General features: G+C 39.9%; 1 long non-coding RNA gene across 4 annotated transcripts in view; it reads right to left on the bottom strand.

The window, feature by feature from the left end:
• Nucleotides 1–13,856, bottom strand: part of LOC149122690 (uncharacterized) — an 86,753-nt gene that overhangs the window by 4,977 nt on the left and 67,920 nt on the right. For all 4 annotated transcript variants that reach the window (XR_016219805.1, XR_016219803.1, XR_016219804.1 and 1 more), the window contains one exon: nucleotides 10,057–10,133. This is a non-coding gene — a long non-coding RNA (uncharacterized LOC149122690). The remainder of the gene's footprint in view (nucleotides 1–10,056; nucleotides 10,134–13,856) is intronic.

The following is a 13,856-nucleotide window of genomic DNA, read 5'->3' on the forward strand; positions in this document are numbered from 1 at the left end:
CACATAATTTCCAGTTAATCTATGCTGCCTAGCAACTCAAATTCATATATTCATAGGCAAGAAGAAAAACCACTAAATTTTAGTCACTCTCTGAAATATAAAATAATATTGTTTTCTGTAAAGAATCTTACCTAGTGTTGACTCTGATAATTGTGTTTCTTTCTTACTCATCAGGGACAAACTCAATTTTCCCAGAAGTTTGGGAGAAAGGGGAAGGAGATAATAACAGCCATTTGATGGCATTTCTGGGTTAGGAGTAGGTATAGGTGTCAGCTGGTAGGGAAGTAGCAGTAAGCAGACATTTTTTTAGTCAGTTTCTCTAGTCCTTTGAGGAATTTGAAAACTCATTGCATAGAGCCTGAGAGGTGAGACAATGTTGCAGGGATGGCCAACAGTCCAAGTTTTCTCCCACATCTCAAGAATCAGAGCTTCAGAAACCTTGGGAATTAGGTATCCTTATGGGAGGGTTGGCAGAAGAAGTTGGGAGGGAACTATCCTGGAAGGATGGTCAAGAGTCAAATATGGAGGAGGTACAGGAGGATGGAGTTGAGTACCTCTATCCTTAGGAAATGTTGGGAACTGCTCTTTGGACAATTATGTCCTGCATATAAAGGGAGTTTTCCAAATACCTGATCTAAATGTCAGAGTTGAAGGTTGCACCTACTTCATTTATGTGTTTCCAGGAAATAGTAGAGATCTTAGATTGTAGTAGGGCAGCATACTAATGTGATTTGGATTATTATAATGAAATATCAGAAATGAGATAACTTCATAAAGCAGAGAGGTTTATTTAGCTCACAGTTCTAGAAGTTCAAATGCCAGATATTCAATTTTAGTTTACAATTGATCATAATGATAGGTCTAAGAATCAAAGAGATCACATAAACAAGACTAGTGTCTGCTAATAATATCTGATAGAATCAAGGAGAGAACGATCCAACATGGGAAGCGGGATACACAGCAGACTCATAGAATAGCAGATACCCTAAACAGCACTCTGGCCTCAGAATCAGTCCTTAAGGCATTTGGACCTGGCTGAAGAGCCCATGAGAATATTTTAGGCATGAAAAGCCAAGACACTCTGGGGAAAAAAAAAATGACCTAAATGAAAGATCTCTGCAAGTGAGATCCCAGTGGAAAGAATGGGCCATCAAAGAAAGAGGTAACTTTCTCTGAAGGGAGGAGAGAACTTTCACTTTGACTATGACCTTGTCTAAATATGATCAGAGTCGGTGAACTCAAAAGGCTTCCATAGCGTTGGCAACTCATGACAAGAGCCTAGGTTGATTACGGACGCCATAAACAAGAGTGTCAATTTGCTAAGTCAACAACAGGAGTCACTGTGTACTTACTTCTCATGTAGGATCTCTGTCCTTAATGTGTTGTTCAATGTGAATTAATGCTATAACGAGTACTCAAACAGTATTTTTCACTTTGTGTTTCGGTGTGGGTGCAAACTGTTGAAATCTTTACTTAATTTAAACTAAATTGATCTTCTGTGTATAAAGATAATTGAAAATGAATCTTGATGTGAATGGAAGGGGAGAGGGAGCGGGAGATGGGAGAGATGCAGGTGAAGGGAGGTTTTTTGGGGGGGGAGCCATTGTAATCCATAAACTGTACTTCAGAAATTTATATTTATTAAATAAAAGTTAATAAAAAACCAAATACCAGATATTGTGATGGCCTTCTTGTTATATCACAAGGTAAGAGATAGAGAATAATCATGTAAATTTGGTTTCTCTTTCTTACACAGCCATGAATATTCAATAACTGGGGCTCTGTCTTAATTATTTTTGTTAATCCAAATCACCTACCAAGGCCTCATCTTTAAACACCATACTTGGATTAAATTTCCATCCTCATATTACTTCACAATGGTGATTAAATTTTAACATATCAACCTTTGGGAAACTAAAACTCTGTCCACACCATAGCAGGTAGGAAACCAAAGAAACAATGGATTAATAAAGTTTATCTTAATATCAACTCCAGATTTATCAAATTTTGTTGTGTTTAAAAATGAATTTGGCACTGTGGCATAACGGTAAAGTTACTGACTGCAGTGCTGGCATCCCATATGGGCTCTGGTTCGAGTCCTGGCTGCTCTGCTTCCAATCCAGCTCTTTGCTATGGCCTGGGATAGCAGTAGAGGATGGCCCAAATCCTGAGACCTCTGCACTTGTGTGGGAGACCTGGAAGAAGCTCCTGGCTCCTGGCTTTGGATCGTCACAGCTCTGGCTGTTGGGGCCAATTGGGGAGTGAACCAACAGATGGAAGACCTGTCTCTCTCTCTGCCTCTCCTTCTCTCTCTGTGTAACTCTGAGTTTCAAATAAATAAATAAATCTTTAAAAAATGAATTCGAATTTTTTAAATCTGATAATACCTTCAAGTGTCTCAAACACAAAACCAGGCAGCACAAGAAGACCCTAAATCCATTAAATATTTGTGTTAATAATAAAATTGTTAGCAAAACATTGAATCAGTCAATTTTTCCAATATCTTTTCAAAGCAGAATATTGGAAATGGAATTTGGCCTGTTGATTTAGACACAGTTTAAATCCTTGTATCCCATATCAGTATGATTCCTTTGAGTTAGATTCTTGGCTCTGGCTCCTGATTTTGGCTTCCTGGAAATGCAGAGCTTGGGAGGCAACAGGTGATGACTCAGTGGTTGGATCCCTCCACCATGTGTTGCAGACCCAGATTGAGTTCTCAGCTCCTTGCTTCAGTATAGCTGAGTTGTGGCCACTGCAGATACTTAGGAAGTGAACCACCAACAGGAGCCCTATCTGGCTATCAGTCTGTCCATCTGGCTCTTTAATTTAAAAAAGCGTATTTAAAATAGCATTAGATTTTCAAAAAAAAGAATCAATATCATCAAAATGTCCATTCTCCTAAAAGCAATTTATACATTCAATGCAATACCAATCAAAATACTGAAGACATTCTTCTCAGATCTGGAAAAAATGATGCTAAAATTCATATGGAGACATGGGAGACCTCGAATAGCTAACGCAATCCTGTACAACAAAAACAAAGCCGGAGGCATCACAATACCAGATTTCAGGACACACTACAGGGCAGTTGTTATCAAAACAGCATGGTACTGGTACAGAAACAGATGGATAGACCAATGGAACAGAACAGAAACACCAGAAATCAATCCAAACATCTACAGCCAACTTATATTTGATCAAGGATCTAAAGCCAATCCCTGGAGTAAGGACAGTCTATTCAATAAATGGTGCTGGGAAAACTGGATTTCCACATGCAGAATCATGAAGTAAGACCCCTACCTTTCACCTTACACAAAAATCCACTCAACATGGATTAAAGACTTAAATCTACGACCTGACACCATCAAATTATTAGAGAGCATTGGAGAATGCCTTAAGGGCTGATTCTGAGGCCAGAGTGCTATTTAGTACATCTGCCATTCTATGAGTCTTCTGTGTATCCCGCTTCTCATGATGGATCATTCTCTCCCTTTTTGATTCTATCAACTAGTATTAGCAGACACTAGACTTGTTTGTGTGATCCCTTTGATGCTTAGACCTATCAGTGTGATCAATTGTGAACAGAAATTGATCACTTGGACAAGTGAGATGGCATTGGTACATGCCACCTTGATGGGATTGTATTGGAATCCCCTGGCTCGTTTCTAACTCCACCATTTGGGGCAAGCCCGACTGAGCATGTCCCAAATTGTACATCTCCTCCCTCTCTTATTCCCACTCTTATATTTAACAGGGATCACTTTTCAGTTAAAATTTAAACACCTAAGAATAATTGTGTGTTAATCACAGAGTTCAACCAATAGTATTAGAACAAAACAAAGAAAAAATACTAAAATGGATAAAGTATTACATTGTACATCAACCATCAGGACAAGAGCTGATAAAGTCACTGTTTATCATAGTGTCCATTTCACTTCAACAGATTTCCCCTTTGGTGCTCAGTTAGTTGTTGCCGATCAGGGAGAACATATGATATTTGTCCCTTTGGGACTGGCTTAATTCACTCAGCATAATGTTTTAAAGATTCCTCCATCTTGTTGCAAATGACTGGGTTTGATTGTTTTTGACTGTTGTATAGTATTCTATAGAGTACATGTCCCATAATTTCTTTATCCAGTCTACTGTTGATGGGCATTTGGGTTGGTTCCAGCTCTTAGCTATTGTAAAATTGAGCTGCAATAAACATTAAGGTGAGACAGCTTGTTTGTTTGGCAATTTCATTTCCTTTGGGTAAATTCCAAGGAGTGGGATGGCTGGGTTGAATGGTAGGGTTATCTTCAGGTTTCTGAGGAATCTCCAGACTGACTTCCATAGTGGCTTAACCAGTTTGCATTCCCACCAACAGTGGGTTAGTGTCCCTTTTTCCCCACATCCTCTCCAGCATTTGTTGTTGGTAGATTTCTGAATGTGAGCCATTCTAACTGGGGTGAGGTGAAACCTCATTGTGGTTTTGATTTGCATTGCCCTGATTGCTAGTGATCTTGAACATTTTTTCATGTGTCTGTTGGCCATTTGGATTTCCTCTTTTGAAAAATGTCTATTGAGGTCCTTGGCCCATCTCTTAAGTGGGTTGTTTGTTTTGATGTTGTGGAGTTTCTTGATTTCTTTGTAGATTCTGGTTACTAACCCTTTATCAGTTGCATAGTTTGCAAATATTTTTTCCCATTCTGTCGGTTGCCTCTTCACTCTTCTGACTGTTTCTTTTGCAGTACAGAAACTTCTCAATTTGATGCAATCCCAAATGTTTATTTTGGCTTTGACTGCCTGTGCCTCCAGGGTCTTTTCTAGGAAGTCTTTACCGGTACCTATATCTTGCAGGGTTTCTCCAATGCTCTCTAATAATTTGATGGTGTTGGGTCATAGATTTAAGTCTTTAATCCATGTTGAGTGAATTTTTGTGTAAGGTGAAAGGTAGGGGTCTTGCTTCATGATTCTGCACGTGGAAATCAAATTTTCCCAGCACCATTTATTGAATAGACTGTCCTTACTCCAGGGATTGGTTTTAGATCCTTGATCAAATATAAGTTGTCTGGAGATGTTTGGATTGATTTCTAGATTTTCAAAACTTAATAACCTTAAAAACATTTTTAAACTGGATGTAGAGTTATTTTGAGTGCTTTTTAGGAATACAATTTTAATGTTATTCAGCTAATCACAAGGAAGAAAATTTTCATTTCAGATTACTCTCTTCAAAAGTTGAGACAGTATTATAGGCTGCTAAGCAAAGAACTTGAAGACTGATAGCTGTTTAGGTATATTATACAACATTTAAACCTACAATTGTTTTTATTCTTTTTTAAAAAATTTATTGATTTATTTAAAACTCAGAGTTACACACACACACAGAAGAGAGAAAGAGAGAGAGAGAGAGAGAGAGAGAGAGAGAGAGAGGTCTTCCATTGGCTGTTTCACTCCCCAGTTGGCCGCAATGGCCATAGCTGGGCCAATCCAAAGCCAGGATCCAGGAGCTTCTTCCAGGTCTCCCACATGGGTACAGGGGCCCAAAGACTTGGGCCATGTTCCACTGCTTTCCTAGGCCATAGCAGAGAGATAAGAAGCGGAGCAGCCAGGGCTCAAACTGGTGCCCGTATGAGATGCTGGCACTGCAGGTGGCAGCTTTACCTGCTATGCCACATCACAAGCCCCTATTTTCATTCTTGTGACTACATTTATCCCATCGAAGAGGGTTTCTCAAGCTATGCCATTCAGCAGAGACTTATTTTGTTACCATACCAAAACGGCTAATGCTCTAGATGTGTATTTAGTCAGAATTGTCAGAATTAGGTATGTGTAAGTTTCCTGATATGGTCACAAATTACCACATACTTCTTGGATAGAAACATTACAAATTTATTTTCTTACCACTCTGGAGGTCAGAAGTCCAATATCAGATTCAATCATCTAAAATGAAGGTGTGGGCAGGTTTGCACTTCTTATTGAAGTTCTAGGAGAAAATCTATTTTTTCCCTTTCCAGCTTCTAGAGGAGGCACACCTAGGCTCAAGACCCCTCTCTTCTTCTCTAATATCAGGTACAGAGGATCTTTGGATCTCTGACCATTCTATCTCAAAAGAGATTATTCATATATTTGAACTCCCTAACACCACACAAAGTGATAATACACCAGCCTTAATGTCAGGAGTCACCGAATAGTTGAGTCAACCTCTACAGATCACCTGGGAACTTCGTGCATCTTGGAGGCTGAAGCCCATGGGAAAGAAAGAAAAGATGAAAAGATGAATGATACCTTGAAAAAACATTTGAGCTATGACAGTCAGGAGGCTCATCTAAGATGGCACAATGTTTTGCCTGTTGCCTTGCAATAGGCATCCCAAAGCAGGCTTAGATTGAATCCTTTTGAAATAATATATGGGGGACTTTTTCAGTCCTCTGTGTTAGGGGACCTTCTGCTAGATTTATAAATTGAAATGAGAGCCCAATACTGTTTATATAAAGTAGTAGAATAAATATTAACTTCTTTGCATAAGTTTGCCCTTTCCACATTCACTCACCTGACAGATGAGTTACTCAACTCTTTCCAGTTCAGAGATAAGGTGCTGATAAAGACCTAAAGAAACCACGGACCTGACCAGCAATTGAGTGAGAAGTGGACTGGACCACGTGAGATGTTCCTAACTCCCCCACACTTCTTAAAATTTGCAGGAGTTAACCCATATTTTCATCATATGTGAGTGAAAAGGGCTCCACTAGACAATGACGATCTGATAAAAAAGCTTGCAGCCATGAGCCAGTGGAGGATCTAATGTATACATTTAACAAAGAGACAAGATAAGTACTAGAGACAGAGATGCTAAATGTGTTTATCCCAGATGTCTGTATAAATGCTTTGTGGGGATGGCAAATAATGCATTACTAAGAATTTCTCTATCACTGCTCTTGATAATTCTGATTGATGACTGTGCCATCTCCAACCCTTCCCAGTTGATGACTATGATGGCCCTTCAGTTATTCCTATAACTAATTATTCCTCTGTGCCTAACTTTATGGTAGAAGATTGCAGAGTGTCTTTCCAAGCAATGTATTAATAAAAGTAGCTACCGAAGACCCCATGGCACCTGCCATGGTTTTCCCTTGATCCCTTTGTGGAAAACTGTAGGATTTGTTTTAAATTCCCAAATGATGTATTGCTTCAAGTGAACTAACAACATCATTATTAAGCAATTATTTGCTTTTTCACTTAATAAAATGTAGTGTCAAGGAAAAAGTAATATGGGCAGGGCCGGCACTGTGGCTCAGTGGGCTAAGCCTCCACCTGCAGTGCCTGTATTCCATATGGGCATCGGTTCTAGTGGTACTGCTCCTCTTCCATTCCAGTTTTCTGCTATGACCTGGGAAAGCAGTATAAGATGGCCCAAGTGCTTGGGCCCCTGCCCCTGTGTAGTTCCTGGCTCCTGGTTCAGATTGGCTCAACTCCAGCAGTTGGGGCCATTTGGGGAGTGAATCAGTGGATGGAAGACCTATCTCTCTGTCTTGCCCTCTCTCTGTCTGTAACTGTACCTCCAAAATAAATAAAATCTTCAAAAAATAATATGAACAACTGGTTTCCTAGCATTATTTAAGCTGAATCTGCCAGGCAAACAAGAGAATTTCCCCTTTGCCTAACATTCTTGAAACTCACTAGAGATAGAATAATAACCCCTACTCTTAGTAAAGACAATTTCCAAAAGCCTATCAGTACCACCAAGCTCTTACCCAGCATCTTGACAAATTCAACACCTGGAAAAACATGCACAAATACATTCTCCTCAGAGATATGCCTATTAGTCCTTTGTTTGACCCAGTCTCTAAGGTTTTGCCAAAGGATTCTGAACTTATCTTGTGGATCATCTGGAGTTCTGTGTGTCCACCCAGGATACTTGTTTTTTGTGAAGATTATAAAGGAACACTGTGTACTTACAAATGCCTTGTCACCAGGTATATTGGGAAATTTGCCTGCTGGGCCATTGGATTGTTTCTTTCTGCTTACACAAGCCTGATGAAAGTACACTGGACTATTACCTTCAATTTTTCCTCTATAGTAACCCATGAGCTTCCTGCAGAAATAAGATAGGGAAGCATGTTTTCGGAATGCACCCTACTTCCCGGCTCACCAGAGTATACTAATAAAATTTTCAAAGACCTTTCTTGTTCTGGCTAGTGAAACTGCTAACTCATTTACAAATTTGTGAAAATCTCTGACTTCCCTCACCAAGATTGTTTTAGACAATAGTATAGCTTTGGACTCTATTCTAGAAGAATAGGGTGGTTTCTAGATAGTAGACAATCCTTCCTGCTCTGCTAAAGTTAACACATCATCCCAGGTAGAAACAAGTACTGATAAAATTAGGAGACAGACTACCCAACTACAACAAACTTTGGGTCATCAAACTCTCCTCTTCCAAGGGCTTGAAGACTGGTTTTCTTTCTGTGCTTTTATAAAAAATGATTTATTTATTTATTTGAAAGTCAGAGTTACACAGAGAGAGATAAGAGGCAGAGAGAGATAGGTCTTCTGTCCGAAGATTCACTCCCAAGATGGCCACAATGTCTGGAGCTGAGCCGATCTGAAGCCAGGAGCCAGGAGCTCCCTCCGGGTCTGCCATGTGGGTGCAGGGGCCCAAGGACTTGGGCCATCTTCTACTGCTTTCCCACAGCAGAGAGCTGGATCTGAAGGGGAGCAGCCAGGACTTGAACTTGTGCCCATATGGGATGCCGGTGCTTCAGGCCAGGGCGTTAATCCACTAAGCCACATAGCCAGCCCCTGGAGACTGTTTTCCAAATTTATTTTACTGAATACTTTTTGGAATTACGCCTATTTTCAACGGAATTTTAAAATTAGATGAACAATTCTATTAATAGTATGGTAATTTTACTTAAGGTTTAAAACCATTATGTTGTGTATGGAGAAATATTGTAAGAAAACATCTAAAATCACAACCAAACAAATTTTTGACCTACTCTCCCTTAAAGGGTGGCGGGTGGAGGGGACAAAAATGATATACTTTACTATATCAAAGGTATTCATTCCTAAATCCCTCACTTCACCTCCAATCATTAGGAAGCAGCCAGAAGGGCAGTGAAGCCCCTATTCTCTGGCTAAGGAATGAAAGACTGACAATTGGAAATTGTAACTGTACTACACTTTGCTTGCTCCTTTACACATTCCAACCTTGGGACTAGCCACACATTTAAAATTGTAAAAAGTGCACCTTCCTCTATTTTTTACATTCTAAATAACAAAATCTACCTGTTAACCTTTTGGCTACAAGTAGATGGCCAAACAACAAACCCCAAACAAGAGAGGAATTTATAATTACCAGTCTCCAGTAAATTTCAAATCAAAGAAACCTCCACTTAAATGGTGCCACTGACCCTAGAAGCCTGCCTGACAACCTTCCCCAACTCCTACTTTCTTCTTTACAAAGCCCTTTTGCAAACTTGCACACTGGAAAGAGCATATCTGGGATCAGAGGTTTACTCTTTCCCAAAGACTTCCAGTTTCTAAAAGGAAACCTGTTTCCCTACAATAACTTCTTGTCTCTGGCAAACTGGCAGTGTTGAGCAGCTCAGGCCTAATTTTAATTGGCAATAGCTTGGGCATCACGAGCTTCAGCCAAGGATACTGAAGTGCCAGACAGGGATCATCTACATATCTGACAACTGACTATGCTCAGCAGGTCATAGGCTACAACTGGGAGTTTGGGATGACAGACTGGACCTGGGTCATTGGTGCTCTTATACAGCCATGACACATCTGTCCCCTATTCTGTCTCTTTTCAGGTCATCAAGAGACTTGATCATGGGACACTTCTCATCCGGTCACATTGACTTACAACTGAGCTGCCTTTGGAATAATTGGGATACCTTTAACTTGGATGATTGAAAGAAAAACAAAAAGCTTATTTTTCTGTAATACTGCATGGCCCCAATATATTGGAATATGGGGAAACTTGGCCACTAAATGGAATTACAATTTTAGCATGATCCTCTAACTTGATTTTGTCTATAAAACACAATGAAAGTAGTCAGAAATTACCTTTATATAGGCCTTCATGATTCTCTTCCAAAATCCAATTCTCAAAGGGAATTGTAGTCTGTAATGCTCACTTCTCCCTAGAGAATGATAGTAGATTTGATAGATGGTCAACTATTAAGTGCTCCCTTTCTCTCCACCCCAACTCTGGGTCCAACTGTCCCAACTGTAACCTGCCTCGTTGCTGGGACTACGAACCGGGAGTGACAAGTCTTCCTCTCCCTCAAGTGGAGTCTCTCTCAACTGCTACCACACCCTTCCCCTCACACGATACTCTAAATTCTAATCCATCCCCCTCTGCTTGAAAAATAGTCCAACTAGAGTCAGTCATGGTAGAGTCTCTAACCTGTTGCACTTTGGAGGAGAATCAGCAAATCTGGACTAAAGCCAAAGCCATGCTAATTCTCTGGCAACTTGACAGCTAACTCAATATGTGTGGGGGTTATAGCAGTGCCACAGATGGATTCTAATTGGAACTATTAAAAAGGTTATGAGGACTCAGGGTGTTGAGACCACATGGGTACTTGCTTAGTGGCTGGGACTTAACATGTATTGTCAGACCAATGAATTATTATAAAATCAGAGAAGCAATATATTATAGGGAAGAAAATCCAGCCCTATTCCAAGGATGACGGATAGAGATCTTAAAAGATATATATATATATATATATATATAACAAAAGGCCCCAGCACCCCTAGGGATATGTCTTTCATCAGTCACTCAGACACAGATATTTTCAGAAATATTCAAAGTTAATGACGAGACCCTAAAATCCCATGAAACAGATGCTAGATATAAATTTTGAGTACTTATTAAGAGATAAGACTGAGGAGGAAAAGGGGCCCAGTACAGGAAACAATGTTCCAAACAACAGGTGAACATGATAGGATTCACTATAATCACTGACTCTGAGACCTAGGGCCATCCAACCATGGATGAGAAAGTCAAGGGAGAATATTTTGAATGTAGAAAGCTGGGAAACTGGCACAAAAAAAGTCCCCTCCTGAAAGGTCATATCCTCAATGCAAATAAGAGGGGCATTGGAAACAGGATTGTCCTCAACTCTAAAGGAACGGGAGGACTCTCAATTCTCTGTGTCCCTGTCTCAGGACCGAAAGGACCTAGAATGTAGATACTTCCCACAATTCATGTGACCATTTCACTTTGGAGTCCTGGATATCCTTGGATGTCCCATGTAAGAATATTGATTGGAATTCTTGTCCTTCAGAAGCTGTATTGTTACTGGAATTGATGGTAAGCCTCACATCTGATATTTTTTTCCTTCCTTGTGATTTTCCACATAAAAGGTGTTTTAGTCTCCCACCAGTTTCTGGTAATGTCCGAGTGCCCAATGGCTCTGTTTGGCAGAGACTTGTTATCCTCCATGGGTACTTCCTTTGAGGTGCTGGCCCCAGGAACTTTTATAATTCTAATGAATACTGAAGCAACACTTTGTTTAGATAACCTCCTTGTTGAGGTTCTACATAAAGTAAACCCTCAGGTTTGGGACTGTGGTGTTCTTGCACAGGCCACTCAGTCTGCCCCTGTCAAATCCTCTTAAAGGAGACCACTACTTTTTCCTATTGATGTCAAGATCTCTTAAAGCCTCAAACCAAATGGGGACTCCAACCTCTGATTAATAAATGTATTTTTAAAGATTTGGTTATTTATTTATTTGGAAGGCAGAGTTAGAGAGGTAGAAGCAGAAAGAGAGACAGAGGGAGGAGGGAAGAGAGATAGAGAGAGGGAGAGAGAGATAGAGAGAAAAAGTGGTCTTCCATCTGCTGGTTCACTCCCCGAATGGCCACAATGGCCACAATGGATGGGCCGATCTGAAGCCAGCAGCCACAAGCTTCTTTCAGAACTCCCACATGGGTGCTGGGGCCCAAGGACTTGGGTTATCTTCTATAGCTTTCCCATGCCATAGCACAGAGCTGGATCAGAAGAACAATCAGGACTCGAACCAGTGCCCATATGGGATGCTGGCACCACAGGTGGAGGCTTTACCATAGTGCAATCCAATAAATTTCTTGATAATAGGGCTCCAGTACTATGTTAGTTCTCCTATAATATTACAATTCTGCCGGTCATAAAACCAATGGAGAATTTCACATGATTAAGGATCTCAGGGCATGTGTGATGCCATATTCCCATCGTTGTCCAAACCCACATACTATTCCAGCTCAGATATCTGAAGGCATCACCTAGTTCAGTTTCAGACTGAAAGGATGCTTGCTTTTACATGCTCCTATTTCTGAAGTCTCAATATTTGTTTGCTCTTGAGTGGACTGTCCCCTCCTGAAACATAACTCCACAATACACGTGGATATTCCTTCCTCAGGGCCTTAGGGACAGCCCACATTTCTTTGGTACATCCTTGACAAAGAGCTCAGGGAGCTCAGGTTAAAAGCTGGGGCCATTTCATCGTATGGAGATTATATCCTTATCTGTAGCCCCTCAATGAAGGACTTAGATAAAAACACTATTCAGGTTTTGCGTTTCTTACAGGAATGAAATTGTAAGGTTCCCCAGTATAAATATCAGCAAGTAGCAAAACAAGCCAGATGATCCTGTGATCACAGATTTCATACAAATAATGAAGTTCTCATTGTAAAATGGTTACATAATCAAAATTTCAGTGTTAGAATTAAATGTGATTTGGTGGAACCACTTCTTAAATTTCAAAAATGCAAAAAAAAAAGAAATAAAAAGCAGCATTGGTGTACCTCAACCAAGGGTAATGGTACCTATAACAATTTCAGTGGTGGTATGGTTGGTTTCCAAATATTTCACTTTTAGTTGAAGTAAAAAAGTGGTACTGGCCTTTCTTGAATAATTGATATGTATATCATAAATGCATGGATTATTCACAGGTTTGCAAACAAAAACAAGAAAGGTCTCAGAAATTTGTTGGATTTCAAAAAAGAAACTGTTTAGCATACTTAAAAGAATGCAATGAGAAGCCATTAGAAGGAATAAAACATAATGCTTCCAGACCTACTCATGTCCAAGATGATAGCTTATGATCTGCTGTGAGAAGCCACATTATTCTCAAATGGTAAGAATATCCTGATGTCAAAACAAATCATGTCAAGCAAGACTAACAGGACAGTGTTAAATATGTAAACGTAATGTAAACTTTCAGGCATGGAAAGCCAAGACACTGAGCCAGAAAAATGTTCTACATGAAGGATCCTGGTGGTGAGACCCCAGTGGAAATAAAGAAGGAGGTATTTTTCTCTGAAGGGAGGAGAGAACTTCCACTTTGTTTATATCCTTGTCTAAATACTGATGAAGTTTGTGGATTCAAAAGGCTTCCATAGCCAAGGCAGCTCATGTCAAGAGCCTTAGATGATCATTAACGTCATACATAAGAGTGTTAATTGTTAAATTAACAACAAGAGTCACTGTGCCCGAACGTCCCATGCAGGATCTCTGTCCTCAAAGAGTTGTGTTATAACTATGTCTATGTGCTCCCAAAAGATGTTTCATTCTTGGGTGTTTTGTTAATGCTAATTAAGTTGCAAAAAGAAAAGTGAAATTAACTTCAAGATACAATGATTTTGAACAGTCCTGTCTCAACTATTAGGGAACAGTTTTTTTTCTTTTTTTTACTGTGCAAATTGTTGAACTCTACTTAGTACAGGGTTGGTCTTCTGTGTATAAAGTTAATCAAAAATGGATCTCAGTTGAGAATGGGACTGGGAATGGGAGAGGGAGGAGGAGGCGGGTGTGAGAATGGGTGGGAGGGTAGGTATGGGGGGAAGAATCACTATATTCCTAAAGTTGTACTTATGAAATG

This window comes from Oryctolagus cuniculus, chromosome 13 (genome assembly GCF_051225735.1).
Source record: "Oryctolagus cuniculus isolate XC-2025 breed Fujian yellow rabbit chromosome 13, ASM5122573v1, whole genome shotgun sequence".
In the NCBI taxonomy this organism is placed as follows: domain Eukaryota; kingdom Metazoa; phylum Chordata; class Mammalia; order Lagomorpha; family Leporidae; genus Oryctolagus; species Oryctolagus cuniculus.